An 11,319-nucleotide genomic window follows, 5' to 3' on the forward strand; every position below is an offset into this window, starting at 1 on the left:
TTAGGGCTGGGAAGAATGCCCAAATCCCTGCTAATTGTTCAGGGAAAGCAGAGTTTAAAGAAGAGAAAATAAAGGAATAACAGCTGATCATTGGTCCACTTGAAACAAGATGCAATTGCAGTCTAAAATGGTTCTGATAATATTACATTGTTAAAAAAAATGACTGGAAATTACTCAAGAAGGAGCATAGCTTGTGTCAGCCATGTTATAAGTCATGGAATGCATGTCTTCATTCTATAGGGTTACAACTTGAGTAAACACTAGATGGTTTTAGGCCTACCCCTCCTTTTCTCTCCTACTCAGTTGATCTTACCCAAGATCTTGAGTATTTATATTCTGTTGATTCATCTCTATGAAAGTAGGACATCCATGTATCCTTTTTTAAACCACTTGAAAAGCATTGTAAGGTTTTCAATCCTGATTTTTTTTCCTATTAAACAGGAATAGAGACTCCAGAATATTTTGAAAAGTTACACAAAAATCTTGAACTGGACCATTCTGTCAGTGGTGCTCGAAAACTACAATTTGTGGACACTCATAGACATTTTTATTTAGTTGTGGTAATCATTTAACTAATTTATACATTCAGGGCCCTGTTTATTAAGCTGCGCTAGAGCCACATTAGTGGTTTTAACGCACGCTGTGTAGGCGAGCACGATATTCCTATGGGCGCCTAAACAGCACACGCTAATTTTGTGCACACGCTAAAAACACTAGCGGACCTTAGTAAACAAGGTCCTCAGTGACTTATTTTTAGACATTTCTAGCCTTTGCATAATGAAAGTCTATAATATGGACATGGTTAAAACGTTTCCCAGTTCAAGCTGTTCAGGAGACATGGTTGTTCTGCATTAATGCTCAACTTTGGGAAAAGCAGTCTCCCTTTGCATGAGAACCTTTTCCCATTCTCTCTGCTCTCTGTGGAGATTTTTCCTTGTATGCATTACGATTCGGTTATGTATAAATCAAGTGTAAAAGCTACCAAAAACGTAAAGAAAAATCCTCAGGCATATTAAGTGAACAACAGCAAATGATCTTTTCTAACCCGTCTCATTCCCTTGCTACCTCCTGTTCTCCTGCCATCTCACTCCCATTCCCCTGTGGCTGTTTCTTTATTATAATTACTAAAGACTTACAGGAACAGTTATTTAATAACAAGTATATAAAGACAGGAAAATGTTGTCGCTGATTCCCAGTTTAAGGGAAGGTGAAAGGACCAAACCAGTTGTCCTTTCCTGCATTATTAGTAAGTATTGAGATACAAATCAAAGCTTTTATGCTGATACACTCAAGGAAAAAAAGAGAGTGGATGGCAGGAGATGATCAAAAGAAGTACTACTAATAGGATGATGAATAGAATTTACCAGACCTTAACAAAATAAAACATAGGAACTATCTTAGGCATACAATAGAAGAGGCATGTCGCAGTTGTTCTAGTTTTAATAGAGCTGCCCCATCAAATGAGAGAAAGAAACAAGATCCAAAGCAAACTGAAGCACTTAACAAACAACTAAAACAACCTATTTAACAGCTAAGTTTAGTGATGATAAAGTGAAAAACTATATGAAATACTATGACTTACCAATGCAAAACAAAAGAAACTGAGTGGGTGAAGGTGTGGTTGCTTGTGGAAATTGACAAATTGCATCAAAAAAACAAAGTATAAGCCATAAGAATTGCCGACACCAGTAAATGTTAATGTTGGGACATTGAGAATAATTTTTGGACAAGATAAGATTTGATATTTATAATAGACTGTAGTTCATACATGTGGTATAATGTACAGCAAAGTTTATTCGTTATTCCCATCATTTAAGATGCAATGTCAGTACATCCATTACAGACTTACAGTAGAATGCACGGGACTACAAAGCATTCTTCATGCAATCTCTTTTGGATTTGCATGGAAATGTGTACATAAGCAGATGACATAGAGAAGAATCATTTAGGTACTCATTAGTGTTTCGTTTTTCCCTCCAATGTGCCTACAGACACTCAGGTTTCAGAAAATACATAAATTGCAGGAAATAAGAACTGTACCATTTATAGAAGCAAAGCAGACTTGTAAAAATATGGAAATCTTTTTCAGATATTTGGTTTATCTCAATTTACAAAGGCTTGGTTGGGGAGGGCTTTAACTTTCAAATGCCTCCAATAAAAAGATATGCCATCTACTCAATCTTTGGGGTTTCCAGATATTTCTGTTGAAAGTAATGGTGTCACTGCGCTTTTACCACCAGCCATGGGCTCTGGGATCAGATGTGAGTAAACATCCCAGGTTAGCTGGTAGCACAGTCATTGGTTTTCAAAACCTTTTTATATTTTTTCCTTCAAATATACGGGGTATCTGTTGCTTTCTGATAATAATGCAAAATCCTTTAACATTTGTATATGTGCAATATTTTGACTTCCCAAAACTATTAAACTTCATTGAGCCCCTTCTCTTGTTTCCTTAAAATGATGATGCAGAGAGGAAGTGCTGTGTCAGCCTGCCAAAACCAAGATTTGTTAAGTGAAAAGCAACCACGAACTTTAGGGCCCTTTTACTAAAACACACTAAAATATGGGCTTAGCACATTTTATCGCTAGACTTTCCCATGCACTAAGCCTATATTTTACATGACAGTAAATTAAGAAGTTTTCTTTTTTGCAGGTCCTGCACTCTTTTTTCTGGCTTCATGCTATTTTGAAAATTTGTGCCAAAATTTGAGGGTGCGTACTTTGCAAGGGGGCATTTACATGAGTGGAGTTGGGTGGAGCATGAGTGGGACATATATTTATGCACATATATTTTTAAACACTACAATGTGCATTTGTTCTTTAAGAATTTAGGTATAAACATTTACAGTGGCTCGATAGCTAGTGTAAGTGATTGCACCTAAAATATAAGCATGATTTTGCCTTTTATACCAGTATTCTATTTTTAAAAAAAGTAGGTGCCTACTTTTCTTTATAGCATAGACTCCAATTAGACACATTCTGGGTGCCTAAAAGTAGGCAGCACACAGAATTACCACTCACATGCCTAAATGTTTATAATCAAAATGTTGCAAACTGTAGGCACAGCCCTCCTAAATTTAGGTGCCTTAAGGTTGGGTAGGGCTACGTTAGGGGAGCAAAGATTGATTTCCAGTGCTGGGTGACTGAGGGGCTCATTTTCAAAGCACTTAGGGAGTCTCAGTGGCGTACCAAGGGGGGGCGGTGGGGGCGGAGTAACCTGTTCCGGGGCAGAGGGAGCATGGAAACGAATGACCCTGACCGGTGCGCGGCACCCTCCCCCCCCAGCGGCGTACATCTGGGCGGGGGGCTTTCGCTGGGGTGGGGGGGTGTCCTTTTGCCGGGAGGGGTCGCGCTGCACCGGGGGGGACGCTGCACCCAGGGGAAGGGGTGCATCGGCGATCCGCCCCGGGTGTCAGCCCCTCTAGGAACGCCACTGGGGAGTCTTTTACTAAAGATTAGCTTGAGTTATCTGGAGCAGGGCCCATAGGAATGAAATGGTCCCTGCTGCAGATAACTCAAACTAATCTTTAGTAAAAGACCCTCTTAGGGCCTTGTTTACTAAGCTGCGTTGTAGGCACACTAGTGTTTTTAGCATGTGTTAAACATTAGTGTGTACTAACGCTAGAGACACCCATATATTCCTATGGGTGTCTCTAGCATTAGCATGTGCTAAAAACACAAGCACACCTTAGTAAACTAGACTTACGAAGTTACATGGAGGCATAATTTCAAAGCACTTAACCTTACAAAGTTACTAAGTTAGACACCTAAAGTTTGGTATTTAAACAGCAAGCCTAGCTGTAAGCACCTCTGTTTAAGGAGGCTATAGTTTAGGTACTAATGTTCAGTCCAAAATTAAGGCGCCTATACTGAACTGCATATCGATGCTTACAATTAAGTTCTGAGCATCCTATGGCCGCATTGAGCCTGCCATGAGTGGGAAAGCGCGGGGTACAAATGTAACAAAAATAAATAAATGAATATTGGACTCAACATACCCATGGTATACTGTAAACAAGTTTCTCTTTTTAATAAGCCTGGATCATAGAAGGAAGGAAAGGAGCCAGGTCATTTTTAAATTAACCCATCTACAAAAATGATCAGTCATTTTATTTTCTTATTCTGAAAGCACTGTTCCATTAACTCTAGTGCATTTGATAAAGTGAGAATCCGGGGCCTTATTACTGTTTTCTCATTTAACTCAGACAGACAAAAGTTGTAAAGCAAAGGAAAATAATAGCTTTGAAAATAACTGTTAAATCATCAGAAAAGGATAGGTTTTAGGTAAGGGAAAACAATGAGCTACAGTACATACCGATGTTTAATCACAGGCTATCAATAATAGATATAGACTAAGGTTAGAGTGCAAGAAACAAAAGGATTGTCCTTAACTGGTACTTTACTATCTCACTGCACATGCCGTAATACTGGACCAGCTATTTTTGTCTTCAAACTGGGCTAAATTTAAGATCATGGTGCCCAGAGGTAGAGCATAGTGGTAAGAGGTTCCACTTGAGATTGGATAGAAAAGATTCCAACACCTCAGCTTTTTGGCATCTTCAAAATATTGCACAGTAGGCACATGTGATTACTGGCTATGCCTAAATCCAGTCCTGCTTGCAAATAAAGACTTTTGCAAAGCTCAGTTTTTCATCTTGAATAAATACCAAATGCACATAGAAAGATCACTATTTGAAAGCCACTAAGGCAGACCACTAGCCTTGTCCCTCTCATACGAGAGAAACATAATTTTAAGGTCATGCTGGTGATTAGGTAGAAGTCTACATTCAGTGCCTGTTATAAGTAGGAATTGAAGGGAGACTGATGATATGAGTAAGAGATTAGAGATAGATGGATTGCATAGATGAGCATAGGGTCATCAATCCAACTAGTTTTTTCTAAAGCTTTCAAAAATAAAATGCAACATTACAGTAATGTAGAGGCAGCTGGTTTTGAGAAACTCAGGAACTAGTAAGGGGAAGACAATATTCCCTACAGCTCCAAAGAGTAGAGCTCAAATTATTAAATATGTCAGAAGATACGAGTGTGAACATTCATATGAGGCTTAAAATGGGTTAAAGGGAACATCTGATTGTAAATAGTGTTTATTTCAGATCCTAATGGATGTTTGGGAGGGGGGAACTGTGGATATTGATGTATAAAAAAGTTTTGTTCTATTTAACTTATTGATTTATTCTTAAAAGCCAAAACAGACTAATCACTATAGAGAAAGAAGCAAATACGTAACAATAAAATAGTGGCCAGGCTCATAGTCATCCAAACCATGCTACAGTTCAAGATTCTATCCCAATAGGCCAGTATTTCCACAGATTTCTTGGGGAGAGATAGGATGCATAAGATGTTAATGTATCTAATTCCATACACTTTTGAAAGGTCACCCAAGTAGGAGGAAAGGAAGGACTGCATAAAACTAGAGGTATTCTAGCAGTGGTGCATAGTTTACCCTTTCTTATGGCCCAGTCCAGCAATGGAATAGCTCTGTACTTGTTTGGAGGTATTGTTGCAGTAGTTTGTCAGCTTCACCTGTTCAAATTTCACGCTCAAGTGGCTGGTTCTATTTCATTTTCTTCATGAAATATAAAGCATAATTTCCTACTAGAACATCTCAAACTGTACTCCTTAAGAAATAACGTCTGGAAAAAACACTGATAGAAAAGTATTTTTCTTTCACTGGAGAACCTTCTGCTTGCCCTCGGCCTTCCTGCCCACACATTCTTTCTGGCCCTCATCTTAGCATGAATGGAACTCATCTGTAGTGCAGTGTCCAGTGCTGTGACCAAGCTAACATTGTTATTTCAATTCTGAAAGAGAATCAGAAGGAAAGATTATAGTAAAACAGAATTTTAACCCTTCTCTTCCACTCTCTGTAGAAGCGTTGGCGTCTGTCACCACTTAGTCTTGCTTTTTTTTTTGTTTTGTTTGTTTTTTTTAATTAAAGCTAGGTGTGATAAAGCAGTCCCCCAATTGTGGTTCCCCAGGGGGAAATATATAATCCACATAGAGAATTGAAAAATGCTGACAGTGAACCTAAAAGGAATGACTTTGATAAACCTGATTTTTTTGGCCACCAGCTGGGCCAGAAATATTCCTGCAGGAGAAGGAAAAATATTTACTAACATTCTGCCTTTTAGGATTACTCATTCCTGACAATCAATCTTTCTCTCTGCTGTTACAGCAATTGCTTGCACTTACTAGATCTATCCCAAGTGGAAGCCAAAAGGTATTTTCAATAACATTATCTCTATCTTCCTCTTCTAGGTCTTTTACTTATTTATCAAGGCCTGAAACCTGAATAGCAAATGATCAGCTTCTTATCACTAAATATTTCACTATGCTAATGCATTACACATTCATCTCTGGGGATATACTCTCAAATCTTAGTTTTCAAGTGAAATAAGGGTGCTGGGTGTGTACCTTGCTCACAGCCCCCCATTTTACAAAGCCACACTAGCATCTGCCATGTGCATAGGAGCCAATGTTTCAAAATTATTGGGGGTGCTAAGCCCAGTGGAAATAACCCTTCCTTGGACACATACAAGGAATTTTCTCAATATTGGGGGTGCTCAAGCACCCACAGATTTGGCTCCTAAGTGTGATAATGCCAACACAACCCATTCACTTTGGGCTGTGTCAGCATTACCTCACTGGCTGCCGTTAGCATGGCTTTGTGAAGGGGGGGGGTTGTGATCAAGGTACACCCCCAGCACCCTTGCAGTCCCACAGGTTTTTGTACCTTCAGGACTGCGAGCACACAGTGTTTCCCTTTGAAAATTTGCAAGTGGAGGGATAGTGGGTAGCTACTACCTGTATTCATTTGTACCCTGCTTTAAAACAGCTTCAAATTGACCCAGAGAAGTTCTGCACAAGCCTTTCAAAACAAAAACATTCCATCTTTTGTCCCTCCTCAGGCCTAAACCTGCCCTATCACCAGCCCATTTTTAAGCAGATAAATCTATTTTCCCCTTTCTGATAGATACAGTATTCAGTGGAGCTTTTATGCAGGTAAACAGCTGTTTACCACATAGAAGGCTTTGGAAAATGACCTTTCCAATGTGTTAGTCATAGTAACATAGTAAATGTCAGCAGATAAAGACCTGCATGGTCCATCCAGTCTGCCCATCAAGGCAGCTAAAGTTGAATCTGGCAATCTGTATAGGTTCCACTTCATGATTAAATACTAGTATACTTTATCTCTATCTCTCTCTGCAAATTTTGGGGCACAGACCATAGAAGTCTGCCTGGCACCGGTCTCACTTCCCAACTACTGGAATTGTCGAAGGCCTCCCAAGATAAAGCTAACCAATTTTCACTATCCATCAAAAAGTGTTGGAATTCATTTGGTTTGATTGTGCATAGATCTGTTCAAGATCCAAAATCTTTTCCATATTGGTGAATTCCCTCAGTACTAATATCAAGGTAAAATACTTGCCTTTTCTATTTTATTGGTGCTAACCTACCTCTTTGATCATACTTCATAACTCTAAAACAAAAGAAGAAAAGAATACACATACACACATTTTTGCTATTTACATAACTATTATAAGCATACTGCAACACAAACATATAAATACCAGAATATGATAGTCTATGATTACGATTACTTAGTATAGTGTTACTCATGTTCATAAATAGTTAAGATAGAAATATGAATGGATATATGGAAAAAGTGAAAACATATTACTTGAACCTATAGATAAGGAAATTGAATTCAAGTTTAAGATGTAGCTATTTATCTAGTAAAGTAAGCTCATTCTGTTATGGAATATGCTGCCTACTAGTAGCTAGGTAGTGTTAAGTATATATCATGAGACAATAATTTTATCAGTTTAAAAAATATTAGCAAATATGATAATCAGGATATAACCAAAAGAAGGATGAAAATGAGACACTTTTGTTTTCTCAGACTAAAAATTAGAGGCCCTGTTCAAACATTTCCAGCTAGAATATATCTATCTTACTACAGTTCTTGCTGAAATGTCCTGTCAGTTGCCTAATTCATCCTGTAAATCCCTTCCTTATTGGAAATATGTCTGAATCAATTAGTATCTGACCACATCAACTCTCTAAGTATGATACAACCACATAAACCAAGTTCTCATATCCTACCATATATACATATACCACATCAATCATGAATGGGTGTGGTATATTCAATGTTAGGTGCATACCTACTTTGCAAGCTGGGCATTGTTTAAGAGAAACAGAAAGAGACTATCACTGTGCCATTGAAATGTTCATTTATAACATGAACTAAAATATAACTCTTCGAAGTGGCGCAGTATTATATGCTATGGATTTATATTTAAGGAGTTGTGGACTTTACAGAAAGTCTCATTGATCAAAGCATAGTTTCATGATCAAAAATAAATTATTTTACATTCTAAAAAGACATCCAGAAACAGCTGAGATTTCAAGAGGCCACATGTAATATTCCTCATTCAACCAACATCAAGGGAGTCTTTTACTAAAGTGTGTACATTTTTTACACTTAGTGCACATCTTAACAGCAAAAATTAAAATGCACTAGGGGCTTTTACCAAGCTGTGGTAAAAAAAAGACCCTGTGGCAGGGGGCATTTTTGCTGTGTGCCTTGGCCCTTTTTACCACAGCAGGTGCATTGGGCTGGCAGTAGTTCCAGGTTGCCACGGCAAGCCCGTTGCTGCACAACAACCCTTTAGTAAAAGGGCCCCTAAGTTCAAAGGCTGTGTGGTAGTTGTTGGGGATGTGCCCAGCAAGTCCTCTGCAACTACCACGTTGAAAACTTCATTAGCACACCTAAACTTGGTTGCAATTAGTGCGGATGCACTTAGGTCCAGATTCTATATATGGCTCCAAAATGTAGGCGTGTTGGAAAAACGCACTTAGCACTATTCTATAAATCATTACTACAGTAGTTTATAGAATAGCGTATAGGCCAGAGAAACGCATGTGCATCCAGGTATGGCCAGTTGTGCCACTGAAGACTTGGTGTAAATGCCTGCACCTAAATGTACGTACTTTACCCTAAATTCTAAAACAATGCACAGGCAATGTGACAGAGAACAGCACTGGAGGAAGGCTTCTGCTGGCGGGGCTGGGGACCCTCACCAACCTAGGTATGTGGAGTTGGGGCAAGAAATAGTGGCACAAAATGTGCCCCCCACTTTGGGCTCCGGTACCCCAAATTTTTTTGTCTGGCTATTTGGCAGACCTAGGGGGCCCAGCAGTGGGGGCCCGGTGGTGGCGGTGGTCCAGGGGATGGCTCGGTGGTGGCTCTGCCCTGGGCCCTGCTCAGTCTCTCAGCAGCCCTGTCAATTTGAGGCTCTCGGCATTGAATATCCTGATGTCACCAGTCACTGGGAAGTTAACCAGGCACCGACTGATATTCAGACTGCATCAGTTAACTTTAGCGCCTTTTTTCCTGTCCTAACTTTGTGCAGTTACTTAGCAGACTGAAAATTGCCCCAACCCCCAGATTCTGTATAGCGTGACCAAAATTGCGCGTGCAAATCCGGTCATATTCTGGATTTGCACATGGAATTTAGTTACTTAATAAGCCAATCAGTGCCGATAATTGCCACTTAACAGGCAATTATTGACACACATTAGCATTAATTAGAATTTGCGCACACAACTTGCTGAGCATATTCTGTAAAGTGGTGCATGTAAATTCTAATGCGCACTGCCAAAAAGGGAATGGCCATGGACATGGAATAGACTGGCGGTTATAGAATGCAACTGCTCCGTACCTAACTTAGGCACCGGTATTTACACCAAGTTTTACTTGGCATAAATGGACCTGCCTAGATTAGGTGCAGGCATTGCTGCTAGGCAAATTCTATAAACCCACTAGACGTATTCTATAAACTGCGCCTAAATCTAGGCATGATTTACAGACTACACCAAGGTGGAAATATTGTTGGTGCCAATTTTTCAGGCGTTATGTATAGAATCTAGTCCTAACTGGCTAAGAAGGTGCCGTACCCACATGCTGCTCCAGCCTGCCCCTAACCTAACCGGTTAGGAAATGGCTGGTTAGTGGCAATATTCAGTGGCACTAACCAGTTAAGTGCCACTGAATAGGTCGCTCAGCGAGGTTTAACCAGACAGAAGCCTCTCCTGCCCAGTTCAATCTTTTTTGAATATCAGTCGGCTAGTATATGATATTTGATCTTCAGCTGCCCTTGCCATTTTTAGGCACTGGCTGAATTTTCAACTACTGAAGTTTCCATTGATGCCCACTGCAGTCCAATCAGATCTACCTATCCTTGATCAGGTCACAGACCATAGAAGTCTACCTGGCTTCGGTCTTACTTCCCAATTATAGGATTTGCCACTTAAGTGCAGCTTTGATTTGCTTCCATTCTCTTTCTCTATAGGAATCCTTCGTGCTTATCCCATGCATTCTTGAATTCTGCTACTGTTTTTGTCTTAGTAAAAGGGCCCCTAAGTCTGAATCCAACTTCCATAATTTCAGCAGAGTAAATATAAGAGATGGATTGCTTGCTTGCTTACTAACTAGCCAGGTTTTGAGAACAAAAAATATCATAAAAGAGGGTAATTTTCAAAAGGTTGCCTAAACATAGGCTCCTAAAATGTGTGTGTTAAGCACAACGTTTATCACAGCAATTACATGCATAATTGCCATTTCGATTGCAAGCATAAGTCTGCAGTTACATACGCTAGTTCAATGGCTGGTATCAATGCTCACACCTAAATGCCCGTCCATGCCCTTCTCCTGTCCACATCCCCCTTAGCAGTTATGTGCTAAAGAGATTATGCACTAAGATTATAGAATATCAACTAAACGCATTTATGCTCATAACTGCAAATTAGTGTTAGTTAGTACCAATTATAAACAATTATTGATTGTAACCCCATTAGCTCTTAATTTAACCATTAAGTTATGCACATAACTGGCAGTATTCTATAACCTGTGCATGCAATTTTGCATGCTAAATGTGAAAATGGGTGTGTAAAATTGTAGAATGAGGGGGATATTGCTTAAATCATATTAATGATGTTTGTTTGCGAAATACATAGTCCTGCTGATCTAAGTTCCACTTGAAAACCTCCTCAGGGGTTAAACAAGTATCACAGTTAATGTTTCTGGGTTCCAAACTACCTATGCCTCAAACAAGAAGATTTAAAAAAAAACACTAAAAATTTGAAACCCAGAAGCATTGTAACGTTAACAGTACCTGCCAATTGTTTCAGCTTCTCTAAGGCAATTTTAAAATTATGGGTCTGATTTACCAAGGCTTTTTTTCCTGTTCACTGTCTATGGGGAAAAGCTTTAGTAAATTTAGTCCACAAATG

This window comes from Microcaecilia unicolor, chromosome 7 (genome assembly GCF_901765095.1).
Source record: "Microcaecilia unicolor chromosome 7, aMicUni1.1, whole genome shotgun sequence".
Taxonomy (NCBI): domain Eukaryota; kingdom Metazoa; phylum Chordata; class Amphibia; order Gymnophiona; family Siphonopidae; genus Microcaecilia; species Microcaecilia unicolor.